This window comes from Lissotriton helveticus, chromosome 8 (assembly GCF_964261635.1).
Source record: "Lissotriton helveticus chromosome 8, aLisHel1.1, whole genome shotgun sequence".
NCBI lineage: Eukaryota > Metazoa > Chordata > Amphibia > Caudata > Salamandridae > Lissotriton > Lissotriton helveticus.
Window position 1 is genome coordinate 1,003,650,835 of NC_136069.1, and position 12,691 is coordinate 1,003,663,525.

A 12,691-nucleotide genomic window follows, 5' to 3' on the forward strand; every position below is an offset into this window, starting at 1 on the left:
ATATTTCTGATGCAGTTAAGATAGATCACTTGCAAGAGAGATCGTTTGCTAGGCACTGCTGTCAGAGCATGTTTGATTCCCTAAGGTTGTGGCAGAGAGAGGAAATTTTAGTTTTAAAAGAAGACAAAATGTGTACACCTAAAGTTGCTTTTAGTGGCTCAGTGAGCCAATGTGAGCAGTGATTAAGAGGATGGGGTATGTATTTTATGTAACATGTTTTATTTTGTTATAATTGGTTTGGGTTGAGAGCAGTCTGTGGGCTGCCTTTTGTTTGTGTAAATGTTTGTTTGAATGAAGTGAGTGCGTCTTGTTGCATAAGTTAGATTGTCTGGTCCTTGTGAGCTATCTGAGATGGGTGTGCCTGACTATCAGTATGTTTTTCGTGTAGTTTAAAAGTGCATGCAGGGCTGTGCTCTATGGAAAAGAATTTGGTTTCTTCCATTCCCTCAATTTGTGAACAGTAGAAGATGGAGAAAAAGGGATTTGATTACCAGTAATCAGAATGTATATTAATAGAATGTAGGAAGAAGTGTAAAGTTAGAAAGAAGAGAAAAAAAAGAAAGAGAAATGTATTGCCAAAATAGTGTTAATTATTGAATGTTAGAAAGAGTTAGGAAGGCTTATTGGCTTTGTCAGCGCCAGACCGAGCGCGAGGCAGATTTGACCTTGGTGGTGAATGCCAGGGGAGGCGGAAGGCTGGCTAGCAGCCCAGAATTCTTAGCTCTTGGAAGGAGAGTGAAATGCAGTTGTTTAGTTAGTTTTAAACATGACTTGTTGAATGTATGTGTTTCAGTCCACAATAAAATAGAAGAGGTTCTAGAACTCTCAGTTGGTAAGGTTTAGAATAACAGTGTGTGCATTTTTATTCAGTTTTGGAAGATTATGTAGGATGGAAACATAAATGCTTGCAGCCGTAGAGCAGAACAGGTGTGACCTTGGTGTTATCAGCACCATTCCAATGGGTGCGCAGAGCACCGAGACAGAGAGCGAGAGAAGAGTACAGGCAGAAGATCATGGGGGGGCTAGGAGACTCTGCTCCTGGCACAGACAGCAGAGATACACAGTTGGAGCCAGCATCAGCGAGTCTGCATAATTAGAATTAGGAACAAAATTATGAATAACTTTCAACAGGTTATTCCATTTGGACATAGAGAATTACACTTTAACATGGCCTAGTCTGAGGAAAGAAGGATTGTTTTGAGAAAAATTAATTTACTAAAAATGTTAGTGAGTGTTACTCCTATTGTTTGGATGATATTCAGTAAGTGATTGATTTGTGTGCAGTTCAATGTCAAAAAGAAAAGAGAGATCTATTGGTTGTCTGTTGTGTCCATTTTTGTTGTTGATTTTTTTTTGTTTCACTGTTGGACCATGTCCTAGTATAACATTGTTCTATTTCAATAATAATTGAGTTGGGGGGTCCCTGATTGGCATACTGATTAGTGTCTTTGCTAGTGGATACCAGTGGAGAGTACTGATGATGCAAGGGCAGGTAAAAATATTGATTGTGTTGCTCATAGGAGCGGCCTGGTGGGAATGTATATATGTGTGTAATGTCTATGTGTGTAACAGTATTTGTATGAAGTTTGCCCATGGGACACCAGTGCAGTGGGCCCAGTGCCCCACCCGCTGAGTGTGCAAATGTCTGCTAGTGTGCACTGGAGTATTTAGTATGTTCTGGAGGTGAGAATATGGCGCCCTTTTGTTTAAAGTTAAGAAATGGCATTGGTTATAAGAGGGCTCATTTACACAGCGAAAGATGACTGTGCAGAAATATTTGGTATTTTAATAGCAAGAATAACATTTTTACGCAAATATGGAAATTCCTGGCTCATGACAAGTGAATGATGTGAACGTAAATGTATATCTTTTTCCCTTTTTGATGCTGCATTAAATGCCATTACTAGATTGTCATGTGATTTTCAATGCTGCTAAATGTTTTATATTCATGGCTGATGGTTAAAGAGGTTAGAACTGGTTCTTATCTAAGACAGTAGACAGGGTTTTCGGAACGGAAAGTGAACGGTGAATTGGTATGAATGAGCTCCAAGCATAGGTTTTACGGTAAGTATTTGCGGAAGGTATTTTTATTAAGTGGTTGCCTTTTTGTCCAATATTTTCTGTGTTGTTGTTTCTTTTGTGTGTGTTTTGATTTGTTTCGTTTCAGTGCAATGGGAAATATTTTTTATCTGTGTGTTATGGTGAGTATTGATGCAGCTTTGTGCTAGACAGATTAAGTGTGCACTGACACCGCATGATGCATGATATGCATGAGAAAAAATATAGTCCTTTGAGTAACTAATATTGTGTTTTCCTTTTGTGGCCTTTGTGCTATTGTGTGTTTTATGTTTTCTTTGGCTTCTTGTGCATTGCTTGCTCTGTTCTGCGTGGATGGTATGCTGATTGATCTTAAACCTGACAAATTAAGTAGGCCAGCATGCTGGGTTTTGGGCCACAGGCTCACTGTGCATGAAATGCATGGCATCGTATTTTGTGTCACAGCTCATTTGCATGTGTTACTGTGATTTGTCTATGCTTTCTGTGCTTAGCACAGCAAGTATACCTGCTGCCTTGTATTGTTTTGACAATTCTATTATTGATACTAGAACAAGCTCCTCTATGGGGAATTTGTTCTGGTCCCTAAATTTCACAGATAACACTTCAGCAGTGTATGTCTACTTGGTTAAAAAGGGTATGGAGGGAAAATACAAGAGTTCTACGGTGTACTCATGGTGTTGTGTCACAAGCCTGACCATTACCTAAGTAATTTTTGTTCATTTATAGATTTTCCATTTGCCGCCATTTCCCTAAAGAATGTCGCATAGTGCCTAGTTATGGGGGACTTCAGCTGTGTCCCAGTTCCATTTCCTTTTCCTTACTACTTTTCCTTAGATACGTTGTATTAAATATTATTAGGCACACATATCCTTTTATGGCAATGACATTTCTACATGTGCTAAAAGATGTTCTAGCCCTCTCAAAAGTGCTATGTATCCCCATGAATTTTGTTTATGCTCAGGGCTACACCCAGTGGTTGATGGTATTGACCGAAGTGAAATATGTTTCAGATTTCCTTCTGTCAAAATGGGGTAGGAGGCTAGCTCCCCGCTAGCTCTCATATAAATTAAAACTAGGTAACATGTGTATTGCTCCCTCCTGTCCTGCCTTGATCTAAAAGGGGAATTAGATGTGGGTAGTTTTGTTCTACAAGTGTTGGGTAAACTGAGAGTTTTTATTAGAGAATTAGCGCGCTACTCACCCGGGAGGGTCCCAAGGCGCTTGGGGGAAGGGGTCCGCTACTGCTCGAACAGCCAGGTCTTGAGTTGTCTCCTGACTAGTGTTTCCTTATTTGACCTTTGAAGGGAACAATAGGTCGGTACTTTTGTGTCACATTCTTAGGTAACAACATCATTATTGTGCAGCACTAAGTAAAGGTGTACAAGTTTCTTATCAATTAGCCTGTAAAGTTCAGCTGATATTCCCTATTAGAGCTGGTGAACAGGTTTTCCCCTAAATAAAATGTTACATGGTCTAAATAGTGAGAAAGGTGAAAAGATGCTTGTGTGATCCTCAGCACAAATATTTTTAGAAATTAAAGATTTGTAGAAGTTAGTTTCCTGCTGCCTCTATAATATGTGAGCATGGTCATGAGCAAAAATATAGTTGTTTTGAGTAAAGAAAAAGAATATTAGAAGTGTTTGAAGTTTTGCACCACAGTGAAGGTTCATAAAGTAGACGCTGTGTGCTCACTATAGGAAGAGCGGTTTGAACTTCCCTTTTTGCTGTTTCTCAAGTGCAAATGGGGGAATACAACATGTCTGTTTTGTTTTATCTTTTCTCTTCTCTTAGAATTCAATAAATGCATACGTCCATCTACAGGTAATACAGCGAAAAGTCAGATATGTAATGTATTACCTATTGTCAGTGCACAAATTTATTGATAGGTACGATGTGTTCACCTTCAAATTGACATGGGTAGAGAATATGAAAGCACAGAATAGACCTAATTTGGTTTCTTTGAATTTGAATTTTATTCATATGCCTTGTCTAAAGATCTTCGTTCTATACATCAGCAGGTAGCAGACACACTGAAGCCGTTGCCTGAGGGGCCGGGTCACGACATCCACCCAGGGGACTGGGTCGTGGTGAAGGAATACCAGCGGAAGTCCTGTTTGGAGCCTAGGTGGTCCGAGCCCAAGTTGGTGCTCCTTACCAGCCGCACCGCACTTCGAGTGGAGGGTCGGAAGGCGTGGACGCATGCCTCCCACGTGAAGAAAGTTCCTTTACCTCTACCTTATGATGCGTGGGTCCAAGGTGGCGTTGCAGATCACAAGACCGAAATAGTTCCCAGATACATCCCCTTCTCTGATGCTTTACTGACAGAGGGGGAACACAACGAAAACGCGCGGAGGCCAGCCCTGAGTACAAGTAGCGAGGCTTCTTTTGGTCACAGTGCACAAACAACGGAAGCCACCTCTTTTGAAAGTGATTCCCCAATTCTGTTCACAGATCCTGAAGTGTGAGGGAGCACTCGCTATAACTTGCGGCCCCGAAAAGAGAGGCGAAAGAACTGAGCACTGGAAGAAGGGCTGAGATAGGGATTAGAAGTGGACTATATTGAACAGGTTAGTCTAGCGATAGGGATGGACTGCTGAAAGAGCCCTGGTGCACTATTGAGACACTGCTGAACGGGACGCTAGAGTTGTGTGTGGGCCCAGGTTCAGTGCTCCTGAGTTGCTGCAGTTGTGCGACTCCGTCGAGGGATTAGGGTTTGCGAGACTGGAAGCCTGCCTATGATGCTTTAATGGACATAGGGAGAAGAGCCCTTTTGAAGGGTGAAGCACCCCTCTGGCCGGTTTTGGAGTGTCTGGAACATTTTAGAAGTGCCCCTTAGTGTTTGGAACTCTTAGGATATCCCCTGATTTGTTCATTAGGTGAAATATATCCCTTTGGCCGTCCTATCCCCGAAGAGGAGCAGCCTCTGCAGCTCCTTGTCCAGATGTCCCTGATCAGTTGGTTCTCATGGTCTACAAGTTTAATAGTGTGTTTGTTTGTATCCTAACTGTTGCTTTCATATTTCTCTTTAGAGAATTAGTTTCTTGTTGCTTGACGCATACCTTCATGAGTATTATTTCAACGCCACCTGAGAATGTCATTGTTATTCTAGATCCTCACAAAGAGGAGCACTGGGAAGGTCATTAGGATGATGTAGTATTCAAATGTTGCACCTGACACATGTTATTTATAGAACAGCAGAATTATTTCTCCCTGATAGTGACAGTTTGATATTATTTGCATTAATTCCTGCTCATGACTTAAAATGTGATGTAAGTAGTCCGATCATGACATAGTGTTATAGAGAAATGGTACCCTGAGAGCATATGTTTAGATTAGTCAAAAGGGAGGGTGCCCCACACCCAGAGAATAATCATTGTCTTAGTAGGTATTGCAGGGGTTGTTCTTTTACTTGTTGCCTCTGCATTTCCTGCCCTATAGTATGCAGCACTACTTCTGTGACAACGTGAGGGAAAGTTTTCTACAGTTGAACTCTTCCTTGGCCTATAGACATCCTCCCGCGACAAATAGTAGTGGTCATTCTCTGGTACCCCTGGCAGTTGTTGGCCCTTCACCTTTTTCCTGTATTATGGGGTGGGATTTGTTATTTGGATTATTTACTTCCCCCTGTTTATGTAGCACCCTCGGACTATCATAAGACTCATCGACGATTTGCTATAATGCCTGGGCAGCGTAAAAGGAGGGCTCCCCAAGTTGAAGACGTAGATCAGACGGATACTGGTCGGAAAATTTTGATGGGGGTTGTAGGAATTGTGGGTGTATTACTGACTTGAGGCCTATGTGTGTATTGCCTTCCACCACAATATACTGGATAATGCTGATTGATGATGATATTTTTGACTAGTGTAGCGCTCTGTCCCTTAGCACGTTATGTAAAGACTCTCCTTTTGGTTAATAAAAGCTGTACTCATGTTAGCCACATCGTGCTAAAAGGAGGGTCTGATAGGTTTCAGTTTCCGATGCCCCGCCCACTGTATATATTATGTTTATGAGTTAGCATGATGTGTCTAACCAATATGCAGTCACAGTTTGAAATTCACATGCTGAAACCCACCGAGCTATTTTTGTAATGTGCAAGCTTCAGTTGGATAGAATTGTTTCTGTAATGTGTAAGCTTTTGTCTTATTATTGCCTTCTAAGTTAGAAAACCTGATGTGGTACATTACCTTTTCCCTTGGTTAGGTTCCCATTATTGATATTTCTGTATCCTTTCCTATAAGAGAGAGAAGCTTGTCTATGGCAGACAGACTTCTGATGCTGACATTTGCTCTGCAGTTCCAATGTCTCATGGAACAGTTTTTCCCCCCTCCCTTATGAGCAGAAAATCCTTATTTCAGCATTTCTTGCCTTGAGTTAGTTTTGCAGAAAATGTTTCCATGCCCTGGCAGGGCAGAGCTTCGGCTCTGTGTCCTTGAGGGGAGATAACAGAGTTGTCTTTGCAGGCGCAGATGCCTCATGTATGAGTTCATTGTTCACCATTTCGCTAGTTCTGTAATTTTCCAGGCTGGGCGTGTCTTTACCCTGCCATGTTATGTTATAATGTATTATCATGATAGATGAGTCAGTCCTCTTGATGCATTCTGTGGGAGTGCAGACCTGACAGGGCCCATCTATAGATGAACATTTGTATCCTAATCAATATATCTCTAATCCTTCTCCACTGCCTGGCTGGCTTATTATATGAGAATGATAGATGAGTGAGGTAAGTCGCTCAGGTGGATTTGAGCCACGCTTATCAGAGATGAACCAGAGGGTGGCAGGGATGAACCAGAGGGTAACAGTGCTGAACCAGAGGGTGGCAGGGGTGAACCAGAGGTGCTGTGATGAACCAGAGGGTGCTGTGATAAACCAGTGGGTGGCAGTGCTGAACCAGAGGGTGGTAGTGAAAAACCAGAGAGTGGCAGGGATGAACCAGAGGGTGGCAGAGATGAACCAGAGGGTGGCACTGGTGAACCAGAGGGTGCTGTGATGAACCAGAGGGTGGCAGTGAAGAACCAGAGGGTGGCACTGGTGAACCAGAGGGTGGCAGTAATGAACCACAGGGTGGCAGTGATGAACCAGAGGGTGGCAGGGATGAACCAGAGGGTGGCACTGGTGAACCAGAGGGTGCTGTGATGAACCAGAGGGTGGCAGTGCTGAACCAGAGGGTGGCAGTGATGAACCAGAGGGTGGCAGTGATGAACAAGAGGGTGGCAGGGATGAAGCAGAGGGTGACAGTGCTGTACCGGAGGGTGGCAGGGGTGAACCAGAGGTGCTGTGATGAACCAGAGGGTGGCAGTGCTGAACCAGAGGATGGCAGTGATGAACCAGAGGGTGGCAGGGATGAACCAGAGGGTGGCAGGGATGAAGCAGAGGGTGACAGTGCTGTACCAGAGGGTGGCAGGGGTGAACCAGAGGTGCTGTGATGAACCAGAGGGTGCTGTGATGAACCAGGGGGTGGCAGTGCTGAATCGGAGGGTGGCAGTGATGACCCAGAGGGTGGCAGGGATGAACCAGAGGGTGGCAGGGATGAAGCAGAGGGTGACAGTGCTGTACCATAGGGTGGCAGGGATGAACCAGAGGGTGGCACTGGTGAACCAGAGGGTGCTGTGATGAACCAGAGGGTGGCAGTGCTGAACCAGAGGGTGGTAGTGATGAACCAGAGGGTGGCAGGGATGAACCAGAGGGTGGCAGGGATGAAGCAGAGGGTGACAGTGCTGTACCAGAGGGTGGCAGGGGTGAACCAAAGGTGCTGTGATGAACCAGAGGGTGCTGTGATGAACCAGAGGGTGGCAGTGCTGAACCAGAGGGTGGCAGTGCTGTACCAGAGGGTGGCAGGTTGAGCCAGAGGGTGCTGTGATGAACCAGAGGGTGGTGGTGGTGGACCAGGGGGTGGCAGGGATGAAGCAGAGGGTGGCAGTGGTGAACCAGAGGGTGACAGTGCTGTACCAGATGGTGGCAGGGTGAACCAGAGGGTGCTGTGATGAACCAGAGGGTGGCAGTGGTGAACCAGGGGTGGCAGTGGTGAACCAGGGGGTGGCAGGGGTGAACCAGAGGGTGGCAGTGGTGAGCCAGAGGGTGGCAGGAGTGAACCAGAGGTGCTGTGATGAACCAGAGGTTGGCAGTCGTAAACCAGAGGGTGGCAGTGGTGAACCAGAGGGTGACAGTGGTGAACCAGAGGGTGCTGTGATGAACCAGAGGGTGGCAGTGGTGAGTGCTGAACGAGAGGGTGGCCGCAGGGGTGAACCATAGGGTGCTGTGATGAACCAGAGGGTGGCAGTAGTGAGTGCTGAACCTGAGGTTGGCAGGGGTGAACCAGAGGGTGGCAGTGATGAACCAGAGAGTGGCAGTGGTGAACCAGAGGGTGTCAGTGGTAAACCAGAGGGTTGCAGTGGTGAACCAGAGGGTGCTGTGATGAACCAGAGGGTGGCAGTGATGAACCAGAGGGTGGCAGTGTTGAACCTGAGGGTGCTGTGCCCATACACAACCGCATGGGTAACTTCGCCATGCAAGTGGCCCGCAAACACGCAAAAAGCCCCGTGAACACGCAAAAAAACAAAAATACGCAATTTCGCACAAATTCGCGAATTATGCGGATCGCGAATTCGCTTTCGCACGATTTCGTGGACCGCGATTTCGCTGATTTCGCCCATACCTAATTTTGAGATCTCTGCTTTTTTTGGCACCCTCTTCATGAATTACCTCGAACATTTCTTCAACAGAGCGGAGGTGGATACATTTTTTTTTGGGGAAAATGTCATACAGATTTGCAAAAAGGCACCAACGTTACTAGGAAAACATTATACACTATAACCTACTTATAAGTGCACAGTGGCAACAACAATTGTGTAATATATATATTCTAAGAGAATGCCCTTTTTGCATGGTCACCTTCCATTTTTTGCTGAGTTATCTTTCTGCTTTTTAATACTCTGCACACTTGTGCTATGGCCTCAACATATATGGAAATGGGTTATTCCGTGTTTGGCATATTTAACTTTTCTATGAGGCCATAGTAAATGGTGCAAAAATACACCCATGGCATGGAAATGTAAATGTCAACGATGGACTACAGCACATTATTTGCATTCGCTAGTGTGACATGGAAAACTTGGCTTCAGGCCTACCATTGAAGCCTGACTGATGCAGTGCAAAATGAGCAGTGCACTCTGTTAAAATATCTCCTTTTTAACCATAAAATCCTCGCTTTAAAATAAATTTAAGTAGGACATGTAAGAAATTAATCTGTTTGTGTCCCTTTAGTGACAAGGCCTAAAATGCTGTTTTCCCTGAGGCAGGCCTACATGTCTTATGTAGAAAACCAAAGTGCTGATTAGAACATGCTAAAACTGCAAATTAGGTAGAATAATAATTAAACAATTCTGTTTAATAGTAATAAAAAATGCAATTTAATGGTAAAGTCCAAGTTTTGATAAATATTAAGGAAAAGGAACTTTGAGAAAGTTACGTTTTACTTGCCTGATCTATCAGAATTAGGGGTGGGCAGTAAACTCCACTCCTCCAGTGGAGTTCAGAGAGTTCAGAGCATGGAGTTTGGCAAAAAACTCCAACGTGTAGTGGAGATTACTGAGCTCCACACAGCACCCCTAGATATCACATGCATCAACTTATCACATATCTGCATTTTGTTCTCTCTCCAGCACAGCACCTCTTGGCTGGCCTATATTATCCATTGTAGTGCCCATTGCGTTGCTCTTGCCTCTACAGCATCCCCAGCTCAGAAGTCACATTATTTGTTCTGTGATGTTACATCATCAGTTGCTGAGCTGCTACATTGCACTCCATGATGTCACAATGATTGTTGTGTTGTGTTGTGTTGTGTTGCAGTACCCCTTTTATGAGGGCACATTATTTCTGTATCGTTGCTCCAACCCAATCCTGATTCCTATTAAGAGAAGCTTGAAGGCTGGTACATGCTTCACTTAGACATAGAAAACAGACACAAAACTTCACCCTGACAACCACTAGATAGTGAATCGGTATTTTATCATAAAATATCTATTTTCTTTCTAGTGATTATCAGGGAGAACTTGAATGCCCATTTTCTATGACTATGCAAACACGTATTCAGTGCGCTTCCACTCGTTGTTTACTTCCACCCAAAGGCTCTTAGTCCTGGATCATTGTTGCAGCACATATTGTGCATGCACACTGATTGGGCTTCTTCTGATGCAGAACTGGCAATTTATCAGTGGCAAAAGACATGATTCTCCTCACTCAGCACTCATGCTTCACCAGGAGAAAGTGCCCAACTTCTAGAGCAGTAACCTGACAGAGAGCCATCCTCGGGGGCAAAGGGCTTGGCACTGGCACAATGACTCTACATTGCCGAGTTGTAGGTCAGAAAGAAATGAGTAAGGAACACTGTGATAAGGCTAGGCAGGTTGGCCCCAAGATATATTACCTTCAGCTTGGTTTAGCTATATTTTTATTGAAGTTGTTTTCTTGCCAATTGTCTGTCTTTCAGTAGCACTGTACCTGGTTCTATACAATGTGCACAACTCCACGGAATCTCTTTGACTTTTTAAGGAACTCCGTGGAATTCGGTGGTGAGAAAAACCTGCAGCTCCACCTACCTCTAATCAGAAGGCTAATTAGCATAAGCTTATGCTAGCTATCAGCCTGTCCAAAGCCTGAGACCAGGTGAGCAAGAGGTGTGAAATGTACCCAGGAACGAATAGATAGGCATGAATGATCAGAGAGGACCACTCTTTGCTCCACAGAATATTCAGAGTGAGGACTGTTTGCATCCTCGTTTGATACCACACTGTCAAATCCTGTCATACAGGTCTATGTAGCCATATGTAACACTTGGGGTACACTACAACGGCAAAGAACAGGGTGCTAATTCATATGTCTTCTGTGTCTGGTTGCTGAAGGGCCTTGCTCTTGCCCTTCTAGACTTCTGTTTTTGGATTTGTTGAAGGTAGAGTGCCTGCATCAAACTGGATTTTAGTGTAAATGTGGGAGGACATATGTGATGATACTTTCACCCTCCTACACATGCTGAACCCTCAAACCCCAAGTTTATTGTGGCCAAAGACTTTCACCATCTTGAAAATACCCTGGCACGTGGATCTTGGTACCTTGGGCCTGGCTGCAGTAAGGCAAACAGTAACTACTCAAAATAAGAGTAGTGTTGCCCCAGGGAACATTTACTCCAGGGACTGACCACAGTGCCTCGTTCGAAAGGTCCTGCATAGCGGGGATTGGGCACCCATGTCTGGCACAGCCATAGACATCTCACATTATGATAAAAACATAGACAGTCATCGAAAAATCTCAAAGGCAAAAGTGACGTTATAGTTAGGATTTGGAACAATAACATATATAGTTAAAATACATAAAAACCTTAGAAATGCACTGAAAAAAACAAGAATTGGAGAGGCATTATAATGAGTTGAAATATCAGTTAAAATGTAACATTTTAAACTAACAAAACCACTGATATTTACCAGTTATTTATCTTAAGTAATGATAACTTTTTTCTTAAAGTAACTAGAACTTCAACTTGTGCCATTGCCATGCATTGATTGAACCCCCAGATGTTGCATCACTTATGACATGTTCAATGACTGCATTCATAGCATCCTTAATCACATCTCAAATGACATATCAAATTGCATAAATTATAGCAAAACTAGCGAGGCACATGGAGTTTTTTTTTTCCAGTGAAACGTATAACTATAACTGCTCAATTTCTATTGTTCTATGTGTGTAAAATCTGAACCTTACTCTATAAGTCCCGGTAACCTTTGTTTTTTAAGTGAATGTCTAAGGTTTTTTTATTCTTTTTACTAACTTTAATGTCCCTGTAAAATTAATTTAAATGTTATTAATGTAAAGTAATATTAAATTACCATAGGCTAATCCAACCACCGCTATGTACCACCTTTGACTGTGAATGGCAGGAGACTGGCTGATCAATAAAGGGGGAGGAGGCATGCAACTCCCCTCCCAAGGTTAATTTCGCGGGGGCTTACCCTTGGGGCCGGGCCAATCATTAAAGGTGTCTCTGAGCCGATATTTACCCTAGGGATCTCATCCCCCTGGGACCCAGCCAACACTTAAAGGGGGAGTGGGCTGAGTGGCCCCCTTCTCGGGCTGATTATGGCCCCAGAGACCCCCACCAGGGATAAGATAATTTTATTGCACAGTTAATAAAAACTCACAATTTAAGATGCATAGCTTTAAAAGAAGTATGTGTCAAGAATAAAAAATTAATTGGTGGAAATTAAAATTATGTAAAGATCATGTTACAATTTACATTTTTAATATTGTTTGTTGGAGCTGTGGACCCAAGGTTTTGTACTCAGAGGCACTGTCTGTCTGTTACTCAGTTTCCTCCTTTTGTGTCTGCTTAATTCTCTCCGCCACGACGTCAAAGAATTTTGTAAATCGGCAGTTCAATTGGGTCTCCTGCGGGTTAAAACATAGTTTAACTGCCTGTCTGCAAGTTCTAATGCCCTTCTGATTCCATATTACGCGAAGTAAGGATCTCCTTTTGTCCATTAAGGTTGGGCAGATACAAATTATATGGATTAGATCTTCAGGTCCTGCATTGCAGAGTCAGCAGGTTTTATCATCCCGATTCCTTTTCCATGGGGCCAAATGA